The 12938-nt window shown below is 36.1% G+C and overlaps 1 protein-coding gene across 2 annotated transcripts in view; it reads right to left on the reverse strand.

Moving 5' to 3' along the window:
• Window positions 1–12938, reverse strand: part of pacsin1a (protein kinase C and casein kinase substrate in neurons 1a) — a 41476-nt gene that overhangs the window by 25765 nt on the left and 2773 nt on the right. For both annotated transcript variants that reach the window (XM_032577152.1, XM_032577224.1), the window contains exon 2: window positions 6126–6196. The gene's annotated coding sequence lies outside the window, so the exon portion shown is untranslated. The remainder of the gene's footprint in view (window positions 1–6125; window positions 6197–12938) is intronic.

Consider the following 12938-nt stretch of genomic DNA (forward strand, 5'->3'; position numbering starts at 1 on the left):
GGTCGTGGTTAAGACACAGCTACTACACCTTAAAATGCAAGCTCACTAAATAAAGATAATGAAGACAACAAAGACAATGACGATAACAGCTTTTCTTAGCTTACAATTTAACTTTACTGTACCAAAGAATACATCCAAAGCAAAGGATTTTCACTGGCTGCAGATTGTGTGATTATTTTCAGTAATATTGGCATTATTGGCTACAATCAAAAAGCTTCAGGTCACACTGATGTACAAAATACAGAACCTGATAAGAATCTGATAAGAAGGACAGACGATAAGCGAAAAATACATATTGCCTGGAAAAGACCATTGATTGAAAGCTTCCGTAAAATTATTCTCAAACACAATTGTTGAGCAAAAACCTAAATCTCACAACAGACAACACGTTTAAACACAACCCTCCTACCCCTACAAACTGTGCTGTGATTTAAAGCAGCATCCCCGCGCTGCTGCAGTGGTTATGTAACTGTCAAGCCTCTTGCCACAAGCCTCCTGGTGACAGTGTGGTGAAGAAAGTGGGGGGAAAAAAACTGCGAGGGGAGGGCAGAGAGCGATGGACGGAAGAGGCACAGTGGAACAGAGGAGAAGGAGACAGACATATTGTCATGGCTTGTGACGGAGGCATGAACTGAAGTGATGAAGCAGAAACAATAGAAGCCAGATTTTGTCCAGTTTCCTCTTATGTGTAAGATGACAGAGGGAGCAAAGGAGGGCGAGAGAAAACAGGCAAAGAAACAGTTAATCCTGTTGCTCTCCAAATGTTCTGCCTTTTTATCATTTAGCTGCCTGATGCTGCTTTGAATACTGATTGGCTGCATTATTAGCTGAGCTCCGTATGTGTATATGTCTGGAAGTGAAAGAGCAAGAGATGGAATTCAAAAGAGAGCAAGAAATGATAGGAATATTTAAACTAGAAAGTATTTATAACAAACTTAGCCTTAAAGTCTTACATGAGTGTTTGTGCCATTTTGTTAGTGATAATGAAACAAACATTATCAAGATCATTTGTAATACTGGAAATTTTGGTGGTAAAATACACTCTAAGGTTTAGATTTGTACAACTGCTAACAATAGATGCTCAGTTGTGGTGATAAAGGTACAAAACCACAACGATAATGGAGCAAAGCTATTTATTCATTTACATGCCCATATAATAAATTGTCAATCACATCTTAAGCCTGCATATATTACTATTACATGATGCTAATAATTATGCTAATCATTATCAATTTTTAAGATTTTCCATCTTTCTTAGTATCGAAGATATTAGTTTGTTGGGATGGTTATGCAACTGCATGGTGCAATGTTGATTGTGCGTCCATGTGTGTTTAAACTAAACCAATGCTATTATGTTATCTTGCTCTTTCTCTGTGTTTCTCACTGAGCGAGTAAGCTATTTCCTTCCTTTGAAATGCTTGCTGTAATGATGCTTCTCTCACCTTCAAGACTACTAACAGACACTAGGCTTTGATTGACAGCCTATTAAATTGGGCTTAGGTTGAAGATCAACAGAAAAGGCCAAAAACCTGGTGTAGTTTCAGTAGCCTTGTATACAAACTTTACACATGAAAGAATTCATGTCTATGCCCACATTTTGTTTATAATTATTATATAAAATTACTGGCCGGCAGCAAAAGTCTTCAAAGAACTTACAAATCATATGATTTCTAAGGCTCGCATTACTATGTTATTCAGCTTTGTCGAAGGTTAATCCCAGAAGCAGCCAAAAAGATAAATAACAACAAAGACAAATAAGCATGAAAGATTATTACACACAGATAATACAGAAGGTTTTATATTAATACTCTGCAGGAATGTTCACTGAGGTCACAATTACCTTTGCTTTCTGTGATTATAATCTTTTGATCTCTGTGTTGTCGTACAATTATGCCTCCGAGGGTACATAACTAATTGTGACAATAATTGGCATCTTTAATCGTTCATTTCTCCTTCAAGACATTTTCATAGGCTAACTGCTAACATGGTCCACTAGATGACACCGTCAACAATAAGCAGACGCTAAGCAAGCCAACTCCAACTGTGTTTTGTAAGTTGGCATATTATTTACTAATAAAGTACACAGTACAAAAGATAAAGATTCACATGACTAGATCTGTAACACAAGTACAGAGAAAATGGATACATAGGCCTCATGTATTACTCGATGCACCGGCTGGCTGGACATACAGTGCAGTCTAGGAAGTGGAAGCAGTTTGAAAGACGGTAAAGTCAGTCTGTCCTCTTTTTGATTCATCCAAATTTTTATGTTTCAATACCAAATGGAAAGCATTGAGACTGCCAGGATGCTTTAGCCTTGTCTCAAAATTGCAGTCTCAAGAATCTTGTGAAAATCATGGCAGTTTATTTGAGAAGGATTTTTATTGTCTTCTTACTGATACTACCAATGTACAGTGCACCCCATGGTGGCACATGAACAATAATAAAATCATCAAAGTAATTTGATTTCAAACTGTAGGGATGATGAATGTCTGTACTAAACCGAACAAGTCCAAATCGCAATGAAATTCAAAGAACTGCTCCAAGAAAAGGCAGCAAGGGCATGTATGTTTAAAAATGTATATTTAAAATCTTTCAATTGCAATACGACTTCCTTTAACTGCATTACTTAAGAACGCGCAACTGATTAAGAGGACTTTAAAAACATAAATATTAACACCAAATCAAAGCTCTTTTTAAACTAAAGCAATAAAGTGTTAAAAATATCATTAAAATCTTAGTGATTTGTGTCACAGGGACAGTTATTGCTGCAGCACAACATACTTCTGCTATATTGAGTAGGATGGAGGAGGAAGGTGGATGATAACAAGAAGAAATTTAGAGAAAAAAACCCCATGAAACCATAAGTAACATGACAACAGAAAATGAAACATACTCTACAACAAACTGAGTTAGCTTAAGGAAATGTAATAATGTGCATCAAAGATGGAAGAGTTGGTCGCCTTGAATGTTTTAAACGACATCTCACAGACAATTTTCCACAGGAAACCAGGTCCCATTTTAATGATGAAAACACTTTTAAATGAGAATCACATTGCGGTGGAATTGCATATTTTCATCTTGAGCTATGGTGAGCGGCTGTGATACAGTGGATGCCTGGATGCCTTAGCCTTCGCTCAAAATGATTTTCCCACATATCTTGTGGAAAAACATGTGGAGAAAAAAAATGTTTAATGAACTTGGAGGAATCCCTCTTATTGTGGATTTTAGCAACATGTGTCATTCTTCATGGTGAGGTTGGACCTGAGTACAGACTGGACAGTGGTATTGTCATGTTGGTGAAGATGGAATTTATTGATCAAAGGCCTTACCAAAACTGAGGAGGAGGGAAAAAGCATCTGAAGTTTAGGGAAGCTGGCATGGGGGAAGACTGACACAGAAGACAGGATGAAGAGCAGATGAGAGGCAGGTGAGACTAATCAGAGGAATGCAGAACATTGGGGAAGAAGCTAGGCAGGGAAATGAGGGAAGGTGACCAATAAACATGATGGAACTATACAGGACATAAAAGCAACTTACCAACTAAAGGTTAAGGGCAAAGAAATTAAAGTGCATGGCAGCAATAGCAAACAACCTGAAAAAATCTAAATGCACAAACAAGAGAAAACAAGAGACACAAAGACTCGTAGATCATAACAATTAGCTTTGACAAAAAGGTTTGTGATGCCTGACATCGCACATGTAAATACAATTTCTTGATTAATTAATTCCTTTGAGAGAGTTGACACAGGACGTGGCAAATAGTGTGAATTACATAGAGTTGGAAAAGAAGTGCTGTTACCTTACTTATAAAGGTCACACTGCACAACTATGACAAAATTATAACCCTCTATTTTAATTTCAATAATGTAGCACATGGGAAATTATTGGTGTTATTTCAAACGTTTGTCTAAGTATGTGAATGGATGTGATATAACAAACTGAAGCAAGTTTCATTTTATTAACAGGTGTAGTTTACTATGATATTTCAAATGAGTTTCTTGACTGTAATCATCTTGAAGCCATGCTGTTTACAGAGCATGGGCACCTACAGTAACTCTGAAAGCCTATTTAGGGTTGAGTAATACACTGAGTGCCTTGTCACCAGAGACTTCACTGGAGACCAAAAAACTGAGATTTAAATTAGACCTGAGATGCAAAACTCAAGAGCCTCGTCTTGCAGCTGCATCATTACGGCTTGCTTTATTTGGGAGTCTAAATTTGAATATTTAAAAGCAGAAGGATTCTGCTGTTGAATAAAAATGTCAAAACCTTGATATGATTTAAACACATAAAAACATAGAAAGCAGCTGCACATTAAATACCCATCACAATTTTTATCTGTCTCCAAACTGAAAACAAAGCTGGTTTACACAGTGTTATATATTTATATCTAATTATTAGTCAAACACCGTTTTCTTGAACTGCTGCTGCTTGATAAATAATTAGGGAATAAAAGATTGACATGTGCTGTGAAAAGTAAGATTTTTCCAAGCTGGCACCAGATAGAGATTAAAAAAAAAAATCAAAGTTTTTGTTGCTGAGTCCTGAAATTAATTTTTTTTTGATGCAGCAAAAATAAAGAAAATGTGTGGAAAATTATCAAATTTTTCACACATTTCCCAAAAATTTCACCATTTCCATAGACAATAGGTAAATATATTAAGGGTCACTAATATATTTCCCTATAGTTCATTTAAACTGTACAAGAAATGCTATCACAGTGTGCGCACATTCTCCCGACATTCACATTTTCTAAAACAAACCTATAATCACATAATAAGCATCTGTCTCCCTTATTACTTCATATACCGTTTTAGAAATGCGTTTGCCACTGGAGTCCAAGAGTAAATAACCTATGAAGGAAAAACAAAACCTGAATGACAATCAGTGATTCCAGTGAAACATGAAACTAAACAAACAGCACTCTTCCCTTTGTTCTCTCCAAACTTATCAGAACTCTGTAATTATAAATCAAAAACTCACTACACTCCTCTGACCCAGCTTTTTTCCTCCCAATCCAAAGTGGAAAGACTCCCTGGAGAAGCCTGTCTGAATGAGGCCACGGTGTCCTGATGAGCCTCCTTATGAATAAAATAATCAGCCTGCATTGACCAAACATCCACTTAATTCTACTGCTGTGGTAAAAGTTGTGCTAGAAACAGAGAAAAACATGGAAATCTGAACCTTACAAAGGAATTCTTCCAATGAGACAGTGTGATGCTCCCATAAGTGAGAACATAAAGTTTTAAAAAACTAGATGAGCTCTTCTTCTCTTCATCTATGTATGCTCTCTGTGCCAGACTCCACTGGTAGAGAAAAAGTATGTCAAAGCTAGTTAAATATTCACTGCACAACATTAAGTCAAATAAGTATTGGGAGAATAAATTCTGCTGTGATTAAATCAAAACTGAACTCTATGACTGAATGTCATTGCATTTTTTTAGATGGATGGATTAAAATCCTACAGAGCAGGATGTCCAGAAGACATCTTGAAATTGTCATAAAAAAGAAAAAGAAAAAAATACATTTTAAAAACCTGAATAAATTTTAGCAATACCTTTTCCATATTATTATCACCTGTTATATTAAATGTATTTATTGGATGTGAGGATTATTTGCATTGTTACTGACCTCTAGTGTGAATTTAATGCCAACAGGACAATCAAATATATATTCATTAAAGGAACTTGTTATTAATGGGTTAAATACATACTGTATATTCCTGCCATGTGATGTAGACCACAGATTTGAAAGTGAGAATGTCAGCATATATAATGCTAACCATGTTGTAAACTTATGCATATTGTAAAAATGTGCAAAACATAAGAGTACAAAAAGTACACTGTAATGTAATATGGAAGTCAGGTAAGGAAGAAAAATCACCTGTCCTCCAGTTGGTCCCTAGACACACTGAGAAACTCTCATTAAATATTAACACCAATGACAAAGAGCCCTTAATTCCTTACAAGTGGTGTGTTTAACATGATACATTACAGACATGGTTTCAAAAATACGCTCAGGGCTGATCTCATTGACTTTGTCCCCCGGATATCTTTATGAGTTTAAGTCTAAACACGGTTTCCATCAAGTTGGATATTTTGGAAAAATAAGGTCTGACTCACCTTCTCCGCCAATGGGAGGTCAGGTTTCCATAAACTTTAAAGAGAGCTGCCTGTCCCCTGCAGGAGATCACCTGTGGAGATAAAAACATGGGGTCAGTCCTTCTAAAGAAAGCTCACAGAAATCTAAAGTGCAACTAATTGCTCTAAATAAAAATAAAAATCAGCTTGACCTGTGACAAAAAAAGCTTATCTTCACTCAGTCAAAGATATTAAACGATTTGCTTCCGTTTTAACTATCACAACAAGAGAAGATTAGTCAGCCCTGACACTGAGGCAAGAGGAATAGCAAATCAAATCAGCTTCCTCAGTTTTCATAAAGCTGCACAGCAACGTACCCGCCTGTTTAGCATAATTGATTTCAGCAGGAGAATACTTTTTATTAAGATGGGATCTGTTTAAACATTGTGGTTTCATTGGGTTTTCAATGCTTCAGCTGCAGCAGGCAACACGGGAAGACAAAAAGCTTTTTGCAGCAAGTTATTAATTAAACTGTGGGAAAATCATTACCTTTCTTTCATATATTTTTTATACAGATTTTAATTTAAACTATGGACATACTGTAAGTGTGGAGAGTATAATCCTGGGAGAAATAAAGTAATGAATACCTCAGAAGTTTATAAGTATGCAGATGTGCACAAAAATTGCATATTCAGTGGCTTGAAAAAGCATTTATAATCGCTTTTTCAGACATTATAACAGCCATAATAACTTTAATTTTGTTTTATTATGATTTTATGTGGGGAACAAACAAAAGTTTCAAGAGCCTTGGTTGTGATGATGGACATTTGTGTTTTTCAGAGACTCAATTTTACCTTTTATTCGGGTGTCTCGGCTGATTTAAGTCCACAATTTTCTTCCTTTATTTTACACAAATTGGTCAATTAATTCCCTAAACACCTAAAATGAATATACCTCAAAAGCTCTGAGATATGAAAAACTGTGTTTTTGATTACTATGAAAAAATGTTGATACACCTTAAACGTGAAAGAATTTTTTTTCAGTAGTTTCTCTTTTGCTATCAAACTACCTTTACCCACTTAATTTATGAATCTGCTCCCTATATTTACAATTTCTTTGTTTTTCATCAGATAAACATTCATAAATTTGTCAACAAACAACTGCATCTCTAAACAGCAAAAGGAAATGGGGTCTAAGGATACAAAAAAGACCTACTGCATCTTTAAATACAAAATTTAATGAAACTAAAATCAAATTGTAAGGCCTTAATGAAAACTCTTGGAATGAAAACATTTGGAGGGAAAAGGAAAACATGTAAGCTTGAGAATACAATCCAAACTATGAAGTATGATAGTGGCAGCATCATTTTGTGAGGGGCGTTTTGTGTAGAAGGAGATTGAGTACTAATATAACAAATGGCATCATGGGAAAAGAACATTATGTGAATGTTTTGAAGCATCAGCTAGCTAGCATGTCAAAGCCAGGCACAAATGGGTTTTCTAAATGGGCTAGGTGTATGTACTGTACATACCACATAATTGCTGTGTCTCAATCCAAGTAACTCTCCTGGCTGTGCTTTTATAAAAAAAAAATAATGAAGCCAGAACCAGAACAGATGCCTCAGTTTATCAGAAGATAACCTCTCTTCTGTAATCTGTTTCCACTAGAACATAATACGTCTGTATTACTGCACTGTTTGTTGAGCTGAGGACACACATCTTACAAACATGTCATGCAGTAAAGAAACAACAAATTTAAGGTAACACTAAGGTGAACGACTGATATATCAAATAAGACAGCAAGAAATATCCCAGCTAAATATAATGCCTCACTGAAGCCAAATCCAACAGATATCTGGCTGAATTCATGCGAAATCACTGAGTCACTGCGTGCTGCTCATGTTTTTCCACTCTAAACAGAATCTTTTTTTTTTTCTATTTGAGCCAAACCATGAAAACATTTTGCTTGCAGCTTCTCTCTTTTGTGAATGATTGTTTATTTGTGTCATAGAATGACTGGTTAGACATTTAGGGTTTTAAATATGTTGGTGAAACATTACAAGAGTTCCAAAGACAGTATTTTTGTTTCAGAATGACTTGCAACAGCGATGAGGACTGATGAATTATTAATACGTTTACTCAAGCTAATGTAGCCACATCTGCAAAACCCTCTCTGAATCCAAACATTTGTTTTCTGTTTTATTGTACTTAATTATGAATTACAACCCAATTTGTGACATCAAATGCACATTTGTACAAATATTAGGAAGACAACATATGAAAGCCTGAAAGTGAGCCAATTGATTCTGGAAAATAGCTTGATTTGGAAAAAGTAGGAGAAAGAATCTTCATGAACAGGAAAAGTACTGGGAAAAAAATCATTATGTTTTTACTAGATTTTCCAAGGGTAACATTGTAAACACTGAGATTTCACCACATATGATGGTGTTAGTAATAAAAAAGCATGTACAGACCCAGACTGAAAATCTGTAATGAACTGCAGATGATATACTGACTACTTAAATTCTTTAAAATGAGCATCTTCAAAGAAATAACGTTTCAAGAAGAAACCGTTCAAAGAGCTGCTTATAGAAAATATGAGATTTTCTGTCCTTCTACATCATGGACTCTGTATCCTCTGGGCTGAAGTGAAAAAAAAAAATCAACTAACTAGTACCAAGCACACAGTTCAAATGTCAAAATATATAAAGAGGTGGACTCAGTGATGCAGTGGGGATGGATAGCTTGTACTTTATGGTTATAGTTAATGTTGGTAATTATCCAAGTTCTGAAAGTGATTTGCTGTGCCTTTCTATGGAATCTGTGTCTTGCCAACTTTACCAGCTTTATACATCAGCAAATTAAATTTCTGCCTATTTTTCTTCACAATATCTCCAGATCAGTCAGATTGAATGAGACGCATATGTGAACATCAACTTTCAAATTTTGTTCTGGACTTTGACAAGGCCTTTCCAAAATGTGACTACCGGTATGTGTTTAATGTTACAAATATTAATAGAAATATGATTTTCATCTGTATGTTTGGGATCATTGTTCTACAAAAACGTTTAAAGCATCAGAGTACAGTGTTAGTTTCCACCCACACATGCTGTTTTGAATGTAAGTCAAAAAATTAAAGTTTGGTGTCATGTAACTAGAGCACCTTCTTCTTTAAGTTTTTAAGTTCTATTAACAGTGGATTTCTCTGTACTGCTGATCCCTTAAGGCTGAATTTGTGAAGTACATGATTGATAATTATCTTCCCACCTGAGAGATGGACCTCTGCAGCTCCTCCAGAGTTACAATGGGTATCATGGCTGCCTCTCCGATTAATACCTGGCCTGTCATCTTAGGTGGACAACCAAATGTTTACTGTTGTTCCATAATCTTTCTGTTTTCAGATGATGGATTAAACAGTGCACTGTGAGGTGTACAAAGCTCCATAGATTGCTTTATAAACACTCCCTGCTTTAAACTTCCCCACTACTTCATCACTGACTTGTGTGGCGAATCTTGGTTCTCATGACGCTCTTTGTTTACCAATGTTTCACAGAAAAGCTGTACTTTCGACTGAGATAATTTTACACACATTGTGGACTGTATTTACTATGTGACCTCTGAAGACAACTGGTTTCACCAGAGAAGATAACATTTGTGGTTCTTATTTCGGCAGTGCAATGCACCACATCCTGCTTATGTTCTGTAGGTTAAGTGCAGAGATGAGATGAAACATCTGATCATCATCACATCATTTAGCACTCAAACATGTTTCCAGCGGCTGCTTCATTCATGGGCACATCCACATCCACGGGAACATCAGCAACTACCATTAGTGAATGGTAGTTTGTGGTTTAACCATTTGTACCAGTGTTGTCGCAGACTGTGGTGTCTCATGCTTCCACAGTGGGCACAACATGACTCCATTTTGAATTTCAGACAGGGGTATGACACATGCTGAGTCTGTGCCCTGCCTGAGGCTGAGCAGCAGCTACACAACACAAATTCAGAGCAGGAGTAAAGTGACATGTACTAGTGACAAACGTAATACAAAGCAGGTTTATTATGTTCTAATAAATGAAGGGTGTAGGAAAGATAACATACGACTAGAACTCGCCAAGTGTTTTCTTCTGATGTGTATCTCAGCACATATTGACCAGTCTCTACAACCCCTGAGGGACATGGTAGTCTATAAATATTTCATAATATAACTAGAATAGTAACTATGTTTAGTTTTTGTTTATATGCTTTAGTTTGAGGTAGCATTCTTTTCCTGGAAAGACGTACAAAGCTTTGCTGCAGATGCTTCTGATCATCTGTAACATTATCAATCTTCCGCTGAGGTCGGAGTATATCTTCGTGTGTGTTCTGCTCTGCGCTGAGAGAAATGAGACACTCCGGCTGCCCTTCTGACGCGCCGCTCTTACACTGCCTCTTTTTTCACAGCTTGTCAGAAGACACTGTCTCCCCTTCGAACAGAGGAACGTAAACCTGAATTTTGTTTCACTGGCAAACATATTATATGGAAGAGTTAACAAAACAGAAAAAAAAGACAAAGAACAAAACACCTTCTCACGCCACCATTTCACACATTCTCCCCTTCACCTGACAAGTGATGTTCTACAAACACAGAGGACTAACAATACCAAAAAAGGTCACCAGAAAACATTAGACTCCTCCTTTTGCGAGTTATATTATGAGAACCATAAGAACAACTGCCATGTTCATATTTGGGCTCTTAAAAGGCATTCAGATAGTTTTCCTAATAATAGAATGATGATACAACAAACTTATCATAATTGCATAAACACATTGGGTTCATCATTATAACGTATTCTAATTTAGCCTAAGCTGAATAGAGGCTCAGCAGACATTTGGTTAAAATGCCTTTTGAAAGCTGCAGTTGAATCATATCCTTTCAGTAACCAGCAACAAGCAAGATTAAGGTCTGATATTTGACCATTCTTCTTGATTCAATTAGTAACGTTCACTTAAACTGGTTGGTTTCCCAGCTGGATCTCCAAAACCTCTAAAACCATTTTTGATGTGTGTTTAATATCACTTAAATTTGAGGTAAAGTTGAATAATTTTGATTTTGTCCTCCTGCTATATTATTAAATCCATTTTGTGCAAATCACTAACCAAATGGGTGACTACTGTTGATCAAATTCAAAGAAATTGAAATGAGTGTGTGCATCAAATACGATTGTATATAATATTCCTTACAAATTCTTCAAAAATAATATTTTTGAAATGGAATTGGGTGCTCAGTTTAATCTATTTTAATTTCAAAAATCACTTACTTAGCATTATGATGCATAAATGGCTAAGTAAAAAAAATAAAAAAATTTTAAAAAATGACAAAATTTTGCTTTAGAAACCTACAAAACAATCCTCCCTCCAGTCAGTTACTATAATCGCAGCTTCAAAAATAAATCAAACTAACAACTCGCATTAAAAACACACTGAAAACATCCATCGCACCGTCTTAAAGGGATTACATTTTCACTTCCTGCTATCAGAAGCCCTTCCTGCTGGTTGATGCTGTTCATCATCCATTAAATGTTAAAGATCACTACAGATCAAGCTGCTGATTACATGAACACAAAACCATCATCAAATCCAGACAACACACTTCCTGTGCATGCAGAGAGGCTGCCTCACCACTTCCAGAGAGTAAACATTCAGGCACAGAGAGACAAACACAACGTATTGTGTAGTGGTTATTATACATTTATTAGCTTTATAATCCAAACATTAAAAACATATCATCAAACCACACATCAACCTTAAATAATGTTTTTTAAATAAATAAGTAAATAATGTTTTTTTCTAAAAACAAAAGTTTTTAGAAAAAAGGAAACAAAGAAAATCTAACTTTTATGAGAAGGAAGAACAGAGTTTGCGATCTTAAGACAAAAAACGGCATTTCTTGCACAATCGGTGTCTTTCGGCAGCCAAAAGACATTTTCTATTTCTTTTTTCTTTAAGTTGCTCATTCATGTTTGGTCAATTTTAAGAGTCACTGTCACTAGCCTAAAGAGCCACATGTGGCACCAGAGCTGCAAGATGCAAACAACAATTTTAGCCATTATAAACAGAGCCCTGACTTTTCTTCTCTGTTAAGAGCGAGGAGTCGACTGATAAATAGCAGGTACTCATCAACTCTTTTCTCTCCAGTACAATTGAATTACCAGCCCTGAGAGTATCACCATCTTCTCTCTGCAGCCTCCTGTAATTCTTTTGAGAGACATGCAAAGAGTGAGTTCAGCACCAAGGACAGATCCAAAACAAGCTAACTGACATCTGTATACTAACAATAACGATAATTGAAGTCAGATCATCCTAAAGCGACTATCATTATACAAAGTATTTTAGCCCATCAAATTAAGTGTCCATTCTTTTGCAGAAGGGAACTGGCTGACTTTAGGCAGGTCTGGATGCTTTGCAAGATGGGAGCAGCTGCAGGATCTAAAGCGAAAGAAGTTGCAAGAATTCCTCCTTCTTTATTAATTTCTCCATCTCTACACCACAAATACTACCCTGCCACCATGCTTGGTGGTTGGAACAGGTGAAATTAACAATTTCAAATATTTTTCACGTAATTAAGGCCAAATAGCTTGTTGTTTGTTTTCTCCAGCTAAGGGCGGCTTCAGCACCACAGACAGCTCTAAAATAAGCTGACATTTTTTGACTAATTACTAAAGTTGGGGACAAACAAAACGACACAGCGTTTTGGAGGCAGCTCTGAATCAGTGAACTGATAATCAAAACTTGTTGCTGACAGTTAGCGACAAAAAGAGGTAAGGATGCTTCATCTGCTGCTCACAAACATTTTTTACTTTATTTGTTAACTACT

The sequence above is a fragment of the Xiphophorus hellerii genome, chromosome 1, assembly GCF_003331165.1.
Source record: "Xiphophorus hellerii strain 12219 chromosome 1, Xiphophorus_hellerii-4.1, whole genome shotgun sequence".
Classification (NCBI taxonomy): Eukaryota; Metazoa; Chordata; class Actinopteri; order Cyprinodontiformes; family Poeciliidae; genus Xiphophorus; species Xiphophorus hellerii.